A 12,315-nucleotide genomic window follows, 5' to 3' on the forward strand; every position below is an offset into this window, starting at 1 on the left:
GTGGGCAGCAGTTCACTTCCTAGCTTAGTTCTCAAAGACTTCACTGTGCTGCGGGTCTGTCTTGTGCATGTGTATTGCTTGGGAGTAAAGTTGGGACTTGGGAAGGTTTATGTACAGAATTAGGAGAGCCCCCCTCTCTGGCCTCCTCTACCCCCCAGCCCTCAGGAGATGTCTCTGCTTCCTCTGACCAGAAAGAAATAATTTCTACTGAAGTTTTCCCTACCGGTATGACCATCCCCTGCCGCATGTGGCAGTGTGGCGAGACGTCTTCCTCAGAACAAACCTAGAGAGGGGGAGATGGAAGCTAACCTTGGTGGTCCCTCCTTGAAGTTTTGATTCCTCTCCACAATCCACTTGCTTTTATTTACTTTTCAGAGTCAGAGTCCTCAGGCATTATTATTTTTATTTTTCCACTCAAAAAGTTCAGTGGTCCTGGTATAATGCTCAGGGAATCTTCCAATAATAAGAGTCGAGAGGATTAAATTGCTGGAATCATGTTTCATTTAACAAATTTCTGTAAGGGAAGAAAAGGAGCATTTCTAGGACTCTTTAGTTCACGTTTTGGAGACTGGCAGCCTGTGTGCAGGTCCTGGCTCATGATGTTTCCAGCAGAATAAAGGATGGGGCGGGGGGAGATACTGCTTTTTATTTGTAAATGTTGTGTTTTCATTTCTGCTTTTATTACCTCCTATGTTTTAGCTCCAGAAAGCAGGCCAGGACATCTGGGTCAGGAAAAATATCTGGTAATAGGAAACAAGTAGGAGAGATTCTTACTGAGAAGAGAAGTGAGAGCAAAATGATCTAGCAAATGCTTTTTTTTTTTCTTTAGGTCTTATTTAAATTCCAGTTGACATACAGTGTAATATTAGTTTCAGGTGTACAATACTGTGAATCAACACTTTCATACAACAGCCAGTGCTCATCACAGCGAGTGCCCTCCTTAATCCCCATCACCTATTTCACCCATCCCTCCCCACCTCTCCTCTGGTAACCATCAGTTTGTTCTCTATGGTTAAGAGTCTATTTCTTGGTTTGACTCTTTTTTCCCCTATGATCTAGTAAACTCCTGTGGAGCTCCCAGGGCTTGCCTCATCCAAGTGCACCAGCTTTAATTTTCTGTGGTGAATCGTCTATATGAATTCTCATTCCAATCCAGATTCTGAAGAACTGGGACAGGGCTCTAATTTCATAAAAATTCATAAACATCACCTTGGTTTAGTTACTCCTTTCTCAGTGACATGAGGGGGTGGGCAATCGAGCTGCACAAAGCTTGTAGGAGGCTCAGGGTTGGGTGCCGGATGCTCTGAGTTTAAGGTCTGCCTTGAAGTGAACCTTTCCTTTGGTCTCTCTGCTGAACGCTTCCTATTATGGAATGAGACCAGTGAGCTTTTCTGATTCATGGATTTTCCACTTCAGAGAAGAGCTGTAACCATCATCTTAACAAATCACTTAACTCCCTTTGCTCTTTATTTCACCCCTGAAAGCATAAAATTCTAGCCTCACACTAGACCTGAAACCCAGGGGAGGGGTGATCTGGATGTTTGCTCTGTTCAATCCAAAATAACTCACATTTCCTTAGTAAACTGAATTGAAGAGAAGCTTAACTTTCTGTAATGCTTTTCATGCAGTCATTGCTAATTTATTCCAGAAACATCTATTGATGACTGGCTGTGTGATAGGCTGTCTGCCCAGCTCTGGGGACACAGAGGTGACAAGCATACTGTGTGGGGCCCAAGGTCCAGAGGGAGAGAAAGCGTTTAATGAGGAGATCATGAAGTTGCAGTGTACCACATGCTAAGAAAAGGGAGTGAAAAGTGCTGTGGGCACATGGCCGAGGGGCCCCTCATCTCCTGGGATTGTAGAACAGATCTTTATGTGGGGCCTTCACCAGGAAAGTTCTAGGCATAAAACAAAATATCAGCAGTTGCTGCTGTTTTAGAAGACTCTCCATGTGTTAGGCTTGTGTTGACATGGTCTCTAATCCTCTCACTAGCCTGATACCTCCAGCAAGCACTAGTGATAGGAAGCTCCTTTGTGAATTCTACACTATGCCTCTGTCCTCTGTCCCCTGGCTGGGCCTGTGCCCTCCTCTGTCCTACTCATTTCCATGGCTCCACTGAAATTATCTGTTTATGCATCTGTCTCTGCCTTTACACTACACTGTAACCCCCTGAGGGTTTTGGACTCTCAATGTCTGATATAGTGTTGACATGCATAAAGCATCTAAAAATTTTTTGCAGAACTACTCACTGAAATGATAATAGCATATGAATAATAGTATAAAATAACTATATTAACCTGTTCACTTTATATATAATCCATATATTATTTAATTAATATACTAATAATATATTTGTCTACTGCTATGTTATGATTATTATTATTATTCAGAGATCCAACTTCTCAGAACATTTACAAATCTTCAAGCATTCACCATATTTCTTGGCTTTCCAAGTTGAAGGTGATTCCTTTTTATCTCTTCTCCCTTTTGATGGGATAGATTCAGCAAGGGGATGGTAACAAATGCCACTGGCTTTCTCAGGCAATCACAACCAAGAAGGGGACTTTGGGGGAGGGTTGATGGTGCCATCCCACCAGCAAAACCTGCTTTCTTTTCCAGGAAGATCCTGGAAGTCATCCTTTCTGAGTTCAGGAAGTTCCTGGAACCCCTCAGGTCCCTGGGTCTGAAGAAGAACATGTTTTGTAGGTATGGTCCTGCTCAAGACAGGGTGACCAGGTGTTCCCCTTCACCTCCAAGGGTGTGTCACCACTGCTCCCTCCCCACCCCATTTCCCTTTGCCAACATGGGAAACATCCAACATCTGCCATTTGCATAACATGTGCTTTTGTAGCTTAACATTCTCTATTTCTACAAATAAATGCTTTTACAATAAAACTGAAATGCCAGAAAAAGAGAGACAACCTACTTTAAGGTCACTGCTGCCTCCCAGCAAGGGTGTTTAAAAATAACCCCCAATCTGCCATGTGCTCACAACTCTCATTGTGCCAGCTCAATGGCAGGCCTAGTGCCAGCCAGGATAGCAGTGTGGAAGTTTCCAGGCTGTGTGTGTGTGTATGTGTGACTGAGAAGGTAAGGGACACTATTCTCAACAAGGTTTGTGGTCCCACCCTGTTGATCTCTGCCAAAGGGCAGAGTGTTGACCTTCTGATAGAATAGTTCTAGCCTCTATTCCCAGCTATGGGGAAACAGCTTCAGGTCCACTTGGAAATGCTCTGTAAGACAGAGAACTCTGAGGGACTGAGTTGGCCAACATAGGTATGTATGACAAGATGTGGCATTGGGTAGTGGGTAGATACTGGGTAGATTCTTCAGTGAGCACTAGGGCTACTGCTCCTAGGATCTGCTTCAGCAAGGCTGACAGAAAGTGGCCTAGATTTTGCAGTTGAATCCCAGAGATGGACTTTTCCAGTAATTTTCAAGCTGTGCTTACAAGATCCCTGGAGGTTCTGGGGCAGATCTTTAGTCCTCCATTTAAGCTAATGGATTATGTCTGTTACTTCAAATATGACCTTTCCCAAGGATTGTCACATTTAACCAGAGAGCACATTGTTAATGGAAGTCAGCGGTAGGCTTCCTGTGAGCCAACAGGCGGGGGGTAGGGGGATGCGCTATCTGAAGGCCACAGGGCCCAGCACCAGTGCACAATCACCTCATCACCTCAGACAATTGCCTCATGCCCTTGTGTCCAAAAACTCAGCCTGTGCAACAATGTCTGCACTGCTCTTCTGCTCTTCTAGGCAGAGCTGGTGGACAACAGTAGAGATAAATGGGATCCCTAATTCCTGAGAGTTTCCTGAAAGACACCAGGGAATTGGGGTTGGAATCTTACCAGGCAGGGACAGCTAATACCTCCCTCCCATCTCTTTCTGAGAGGCCAGTCTAAGGGCTAATGATGGGACCAGTATCTTTCCAATTCAGATTTAAACAAGGACACCTCCCCCTTGTCTTTTGCTGATGATATCATGAACAGAATGTGTGTCCCATTACACCAGGATCATACCAAGATATTCATATCTATATGCAAAAGAAAAGGAAGAAGCTGGGAATGTCTAGAGTCATGGGAGCAATGAAATCCCTAGAAGGTCAAGAATCTGACATTTTTATCCTTGAGAATCTACTATGTGCCAAGTTCCATGATAAGTGATTTGTGTACATTACCTCACTTACTCTTACCCTGAGAGATAGGTAACACCATTCACATTGTAGAGATGAGAAAACTAAGTTGCAGTGAGTTTTGGACCTTGCCACAAATCTAGTCTTTTTGACTATAAAGTCTGTTCTCTTAACCTCTGAGGACAATCACCAAGGCTATGGACCAAAATGCAAATCAGGTCACATTTGTCCTCAGTGGCTTCCTGTTACATGTGACATTCTTTACCCCTGGTAATGATCCTTGTTCTTTATTTCCTCTAACACACACGTGTACACATGCACACACCATCAATGATCTCAGTGTCCCAGTCAACAGCCAGCTGACCAACAGTTGCATGAATGAAGTCATCCTAGATTAACTCATCTGCCCCATCCCACCTCCAGCTAACTAAAGAAGAATAAATGAACACTGACAAGATTGGCAAATCTTGACCCAGATGAACAGAACTTCCCAGCTGACTTGAAAACTCTGAATAATGATAAATGTTTCTATTTTTTAAGCCACTGCATTTTGGGGTGGTTTGTCTTGCAGCAATAGCTAACCGGTACTGGTACATGTAACACAGCAAGTACACCCTTCCCTCTCAGACATTGTACGATGCTTGTTTCCTCTAATATCAGCCCTTTTGAAAAAAATGTATTCTCTCAGCCATATAAATCAGATCAAGCATAAACTGGATTTGTAACTTATCTTTTCACTGTGTATTGCTTGGATTTTGTGACAGCCAGGGTTGTTTTTCATATAATTTACATATATTTGACTTGCATTTTACTTGTTAAAAATAAGAAGCTAAGATCAGGAATCAATCGAATGTGGTTGGCAATACAAATACTCAATAACAATTGACTTTACTGTCAAAGTAATATCTTAAAATGTCAGGGTCAAATTTTAAAAAGTGTTTTTGTGAAAGTCTCGGTTACTCTCCAGGAAAGACTTTGCCTGCAGTGATTCAGAGAAGGCAGTGTTCTGCATCGCAGCTGACTTTGGCAAGTCAGGGCTTAGGAGTCTCCTTCTGCTATGAGTCTTGAAAATGTCATTCTCCCATGAGGAACCACACAGACTGTACTGTAAAATGTTATGTTTTTGTTCCTTATTTTAGCTACCAATCCCAGTTCTTCTGATCGCTCTATGATGTTATGTGCTGAACCACATTGTTCAAAATGTAACAATCTTAAAAATTTTTTTAAAAAGGAGTGATCTTTTACAAAAGATGCAGGGAGCAGTTTCAGCCAGCAGTGCTAGGGTCTATATATTTGTGTCCCCCTCTCCAACGCCCTCCCTTTCCCCTGCCTCCCCAAATTCCTATGTTAAAACCCTAAACCCAATGGGACACTATCTGGAGATGGGGCACTCGGGAATTAATTATTGCAAGAAGGTAGGGTCTTCATGAATGTGATTCATGCCCTAATAAAAGAGGCTCCAGAGGGGCGCCTAGGTGGCTCACTTGGTTAACGGACTGACTCTTGATTTCAGCTCAGGTCATGATATCAGGGTCCTGGGATCAAGCCCCATATCTGGCTCCATGCTCAGTGGGGAGTCTGCTTGAGATTCTCTCTCTCCCTCTGCCTCTGCTCTTCCCTCACCCCTAGTGCTCACTCACATGCTCTCTCTCTCTCTCTCTCTCTCTCAAATAAATAAATAAATAAATAAATAAATAAATAAATAAATAAAAGAATAAATCTTTTAAAAGAATAAAAGAGGCTCCAGAGAGATCCTTTGTTTCTTCCACCATGTAAATGAGAAGGTGCCAGCTATAAACCAGGAAAAGGGTTCTCACCAGAATATAACCATACTGACATCTTGTCCGTGGACTTCCCAGCCTCTAGAACTGTGAGAAATAAATTTCTGTTGTTTATAAGTCACCCAATATGTGGCATTTTGTTATAGCAGCCAGAACAGACTAAGACAAGTGGTTTAGTCAGGAACCAGGCTGTTAGTTTCTAAGGGAAAAGTCATTGTTGAAAGAAAAGCATGCTATTGGTCAGAAGTGACCATTCCCCACCCACCCAAACATTTTGTCATATTTCTTTAGAATTATTGAATTAATAAAACTCCACAGGGGTGCTTGGGTGGTTCTGTCAGTGCAGTGCCCGACTCTTGATTTAGGCTGGGGTCAGGGTCTCAGAGTGGTGAGATTGAGTCCCAGTGTAGGGCTCTGCCCTCAGTGGGGAGTCTACTTAGGACTTTCTCTCCTTCTCCCTCTGCCCCTCCCCCGGCCCCCACTTGCATGGTGTCTCAAAAAAACCAAACAAACAAACAAAAAAACCTACCACAGATACAAAGCTCTCTATGCACTTGTTGTGCATCTGTTTCCACCTCCTTCCCCAGGGGTAATCACTAACCAGAATATCTGTCACAAGCATAACAATGTTACTAAGGATTTTTGTCAAACTCTCTGTTAAAATCCTGATATACTATGGCTAGAGCTGTAATAGCAACAAAAATTTTTAAAAATTAAATTAGTATAACATTCTCAGTGAACCAAAATTTGTTCCTAGTTATTCATCATATTGCATTATAAACTATATATAATGTATATAATACAAAATGTATTCTCAATTATGTTCTAGTACATTATACTGAATATTTACCCTGTGCTTGACACTGTGCAAAGGACTTTTCACATTTTCAGTCAATTCTTACAATGACCTCTTTGAGATAGATAGTTTTATCTCTTGTCCACAGACAATACAAGTTAGCTTCAAGAAGTTGCTTGTGGATGTAGAATCAAAAAGATTTACATGCACATGGATCTATCTGATTTTTGAAGCCCATATTCAATCCCACTCAGCTCTTTAAAATTTTTCTAGGTCTTTTTTTCAAAAAGGTTTATTTATTCAATTAGAGAGAGACAGAGAAAGCATGCACAAGTAGGAGAGGGGCAGAGAGAGAGAGAGGGAGAGAGAGAATCTGAAGCAGACTCCCCACTGAGCGGGGAGCCGCATGCAGGACTCCATCTAATGATCCTGAGATCATGATCTCAGAGGAAATCAAGATCTATGCTCAACTGACTGAGCCACCCAGGTGCCACCAAATTTTTCTAGATTTTTAAATAAAGCTCAGCATTAATCTAATTGGTACAGTTTTGAAGCATGCTCTTTCCAACTTTTTAAAAATTGGAATAATCATCCCTGATTTCTAAAATTCCTGACTTCTAGCACTCCGCCTCTTCCCTGTGCTTCCAGAGGGAGTGGCTCTGAGAGTCCATCCAGAAACTCTAACTGAAGCAAGGGGAAAAAGCGCTCTTATTTTTAAGGTTCCATTTAAACATCACTGCACCTCCAGGGACACTCTCAGCCTCTCCACGCACTCTGGCTCCAGCTCTAGCTCCAGCAGCTCCGGGGAGCAGCTCCACCCTGGTTGCAGCCTCCCTAACGTTTCCCCCCACCCCTCCAGTGATAGCACACTGTTCTGTTTTAGAGGCTAATGTAGTTCTGGAACTATTCTGATAGGCTTGGGTAGCAATTAGAATCCTGCTTGATGGCATGTGCTGGGAAGACCACAGGCCGGAGGTGTGGTAAGAACAGGTGTCCATGCACCTGGAGCAGTGGGAAGACCCCATCCTCTGTCTGCTGTCTTGGAGACAGCTATGAACAGTGCCCATATCTCACACTCAGCATGCCTTGGCATGGGCACTAAGCTCTATGTGGCTCTAGCCACCAGGGCGGGACTTGGTGGGTCAGCCCTCCACACCCATCTGTGTTCAGAGAGCCCTCAACAACTCCAGGTCACAGCGTGTCCTTGTGGGCTGAACACTGGAGCTTCTACAACCTATGCCAGAAGCTCTTAGGGAGGGGAGTTTTTTGCTTGTATCTATGAAGGGTATCTAGGCAGAAGCACACATCCAGGTCTGTGAGGGGTGCTGGGATGAACGGGAAGCTCCCCCTCAAGGAGCTCAAGCCACACACAATGTAATAGTAACCATTTCAAAAGCACAAAAATAACCAAAAATAAAATTAAAAAAGCCACACGGGAGATGTAGCAGACAAGCTAGGTCTCTTCATCCAGGAATGATGAGGTCAGAGAATATGTACAGGCGTCTAGGAACTCTGGGCAGACTGCCTGGAGGTGGTGGCATTGTGCAAGCAGCCCAGCCACGTATGGTACTCACTTGTACTGCATGCAGGGGCCAGCACAGTCCCCCAGTTGTGTCTGGGGGCTACCGGTGTTCCTGTTTATTCCATACTGCAAATGCCTCCTTGCAGCAGAATGTAGAGGTACCAGGAGGCCCTCAGTAAGAAGAGATTGAACACGGAGAAGGAAGTGTGTCCTCCACAGCTCACACTGGGAGAGGGTGCTGCATCCTGCCCTCTGGGAACAGAAGCACAGGCAGCTCAGTGTTGTAAAATGGGATGAAGAGAATTCATTTTTATTATGGTAAAAATGCTCATCAATACCACTCAGGGCACACTCACTCTGTAGCAGGTTTTATGTATGTAACTAGTTATTAGCTGCAGCTGTACGCCCAGAATTCCATACTTCCCTCCATGCCAGCCTCGGCACAGAACTTCGCGTATCTTGGACTCCCCCCACCAAAGTCCATCCACATCTAGCGAAGTGAGTAGTAGGGAAAGTTTGCTGAGGATTCCTTAGGGAAGACTGAAGAGGGAGGGCTTGACTTCAAACATCCTTGAACAAACCCATAAAACTCCACCAAAGGCATGTCCAGCCCCTGGAAGCCCTTCTGGCCAACCAGGGCAGGTGGCAGGGGTGGTGGGGAGTGGGGGAGGCCTTGGGCTCTCTCCCAGCTATATTTTCCCCTGTCCCCAAATATGTCTTATGTATTGACACGCTGGTCACTCTGTCTGCTTGGCAGACAGCTGGGCTTCCCATTCAACAGACCTATTCTCTTTAATTTTTTAAATTTCTTTTTAGATTATTTATTTATTTGAGAGAAACAGAGATAGCAACAGAGATAGCACAAGTGGGGAGGGAGAGGGAGAAGCAGGCTCCGCTGAGCAGGGAGCCTGACATGGGGCTTGATCTCAGGACCCTGGGGTCATAACCTGACCCGAAGGCAGACGCTTAACCGACTGAGCCACCCAGGCACCCCCAGACTCATTCTCTTTAGAAGGTGGTTTCCTTGAGCAGATTTTTTCGAGGTTTCACCTCTGATCACAAAGTGCCTCTTTCACACAAACTCAGTGTGTTCTCCCCCAAAAGAATTTTGGTGAATATGATTTTCTCTACTTTGTATGTGGGTCAGCTGAGGCTCAGGGAGATTAAATATGTTCCCCCAACATTTTGCAAATCTAAGTCACAGTTGGATTTGAGCTCAGGCCTGGTGTGTATTTTCCTGGTGCACTAGTGCAAGGCCCACTGTGTCCTAAGGAAACAGAGGCCCCGCATGGACCCAGGGGATACTGGTCTCTGCAACCACCCTCAGTGATGGCAGATTTTACCCTACATCCTCCCGTGAGAGGGATACTAAGATGATGTGCTAAATCCGTGTCAGTAAAGCATTTGTTGATTTTACTGAACTCAGAAGACCCTCCGAAAGTGCCCCATGGCGCCATGGGGCAAAGCCATCAGGGTAGCCCTAAGGACTGATGGAAGTGACGTGGCCACTGCCCAGCTGAGTGCCTGCCTTCCTCTGCCCACGTTCTCTCATGCACGGTCAGGTGCTGGAAGAGCACGCTTGCATTTAGAGAGAGACAGATAGAAAGAAGGCTCCAGTCCTTTAACCCAGGCTCTGACTCAGCCTTGGAAAAGAAAAGCTCAGGTCAGAAACCACCATGGGACCAGTGATGCTGGCGCTGTTCTCTGCTACATCTTTCTTCTAGGGCCTGTCAGTACTCCTGGGGTGGCTTCGCCTTCTCCCGAGGACCCTGACGATCTGCTAGCCGTCCAGATGTCATGTACCTGGGAGGCAGTCCCGGACCCTGAGATGGCCTCTGGTGCATACGTAGTAGCATCTTCTGGTTGTCAATGGTAATAATATTATTATTGATCCAATTATCACGCTACCACGACTTAGGTTAATGAGAGTCTTGGTCATTTCCCCAACCACAGCTCGATGCCAAAGTTCTTTATCCTGCTGCTGGCCTTTTATCTTTGCCTCCCTGTTTCCTGTCTACAAAGATTTATTGTTGTTGTTTTTCTAAGATTTGTTTATTTATTTTGAGATAGAGAGAGAGAGAGAGAGAGAGCAGGGGGAAGGTTAAAGGGAAAGAAACTCAAGCAGACTCCCCGCCGAGTGCAGAGCCCACACTGGACTCAATATCAGGACCCTGAGATCATCGCCTGAGCCAAAATCAAGAGTCTGACGCTTAGTGGACTGAGCCACCAGCAGCCCCAAGCTTTGGCTTTTAAACCTATAACTCTTGTTTTCTAATATCTTCATGACTTTTTGCAGTAATTCCATCACCAGAGTAAACATAGGAGGAAATAAGATAAAATGAAAGATGAAAGAAAAAGAAAAGAATTGCCTTCCCTTGGGCAGTCTGACCCCCTGACATGGGCTCCTGGGCCTTCTTCCTTCATTCACTGAATCATTTATAGAAGGGGATGAGGGATCCTGCTCTGTAGGGCTATTGAAAGAACGTGGGGCCTGGCCCAATCTCTGGTCAGCTATACAGCTTATTATTTGCCTACTCGTCAGCTATGTCTTACTAAGTGCCTGATGAGCAACCAACAGTGTCCTTGACACTGGGCTTGGGTGTGACCCTACAGCTGGGCCCATCTCCCACCCCGTTTCCACAGCTCACAGAGGCTGGCAAGGCCTGTCCTCTCCCACCCCTCAGGCCTGCTGCCTGCTGGTGCATTTGTCCTGAATAGGAATACCCCCCAATACACACACACACTCACACACACACTCACACACTGGCAATCCTGTTCCTGAGGCTGAGCTCTTAATACCAGAGCCTACCAATTATTGACCCTCAAAGCCCTAGGTCCAAGTCTAGACCAGGTGGCAGCACCCAGACATCCTTGGCCCATGTACCCCATTTCAGGCGCTCTCCCAGTTCCTCTCTAGAGGGACACACATCTCTCATCACCCACCTAGGGGAGAAAAAAACCTTCCGAGGTCCCCTACTTGCCTAGGAGTTTCCTCTACTCAACCTGCTTGGATGGCCACACTGCCCACGGCAGAAACCTGAGCCAGGACTGGGCCAGGGCAGCCCCAGTGTTCTTTCCCTCGACCACCCCCTGGCCCTGTGAGGTCCTGAAAGTCTGAGGACAGCCCCCACCCTGTGGAAGGCACTCAGGCCAGCTCAGGGGACCAGGGAACAGAGGACAAGAGATGGAGGATGCCCTGGATCCTGCCGGGAGAAATAGTGCTTTGACCTCTGCTTGATGCCCTCCCTGAAGACAGACTTGGCCTTGGCCTTGGCAGAGCCCCTCCCAGAGCGGCTGTGGTGCTGGGCCAGGGGGCGAGGCGGGGAGATGTGTGGTCGGGGCCCCCACGCTCAGTAGATGCTGGCGTCTAATTAAAGTTGTCAGGGAGGGTTCAACAGGTTTCAAAGCCGAAACTGCCCCCAAAACCTCGCCCCCGGAGCCCCAGCTCATAAAACAGTCATTCTCCTTCCTCCCTTGCCCTAACTTCATTCTTTTTTGCTTGTGGGCTTTAGGTCTTTTTCTTTTTTTTTTCTTTTTTTTCTTTTTTAAGTTTGACTTTATAAACACAGAGGAGTAGCCTCTGCAGGTCGTGAGGGGCAGAAGCCCTGAAACATGACCTTACGATTTTCCAAGCCTGGGAGCGTGAAGTGGAATCTGCATCCCACTTGCAGGGGCAGCTCTGGGGGTGGTGGGACCCCAACAACAGAGGCTGCTGCACCCCCAACCCTGGGAGACGAGAGCCTCAACCCTGATCCTGAGCCTTCATTCCTGGCAGGTACTCAAGGCCACAGGCAAGAGGCACAGTAGACAGGCAGGGTCCTCCGAAGCACAGCAGGGCCTGTTTCACTAGTGCTGGGCCACCCTCAAAGTGACAGCGATCTGCTCTGCCACCACCCCAGTGGTGCGGCCTCGGCCAGGTGTGGAATGACCAGGGAGAATGAAGGACTAGAACATCTCTTACAGTTCAGACTTCTTGGAACACACTTCCACCCATGATATTACTCTAGAAACACAAGGTATCCCAATGACCAGAAGGCCATTAGCCTTCTGATTTGAGATCTGCCCTATGCTTTCAGTTTTA

General features: G+C 45.9%; 1 long non-coding RNA gene across 2 annotated transcripts in view; it reads right to left on the reverse strand.

The window, feature by feature from the left end:
• Positions 1 to 490: 490 nt before the first annotated feature.
• LOC112670102 (uncharacterized) overlaps positions 491 to 12,315 on the reverse strand; it is a 31,749-nt gene continuing 19,924 nt past the window's right edge. Inside the window, exons 2-4 of one of the 2 annotated variants that reach the window (XR_003142759.3) lie at positions 8,287 to 8,486; positions 1,210 to 1,362; positions 491 to 740 (exon numbers count right to left, since the gene is read on the reverse strand). This is a non-coding gene — a long non-coding RNA (uncharacterized LOC112670102). The remainder of the gene's footprint in view (positions 741 to 1,209; positions 1,363 to 8,286; positions 8,487 to 12,315) is intronic. The other variant, XR_003142760.3, reaches the window with a different exon arrangement.

This window comes from Canis lupus, chromosome 25, assembly GCF_003254725.2.
Source record: "Canis lupus dingo isolate Sandy chromosome 25, ASM325472v2, whole genome shotgun sequence".
Classification (NCBI taxonomy): Eukaryota; Metazoa; Chordata; class Mammalia; order Carnivora; family Canidae; genus Canis; species Canis lupus.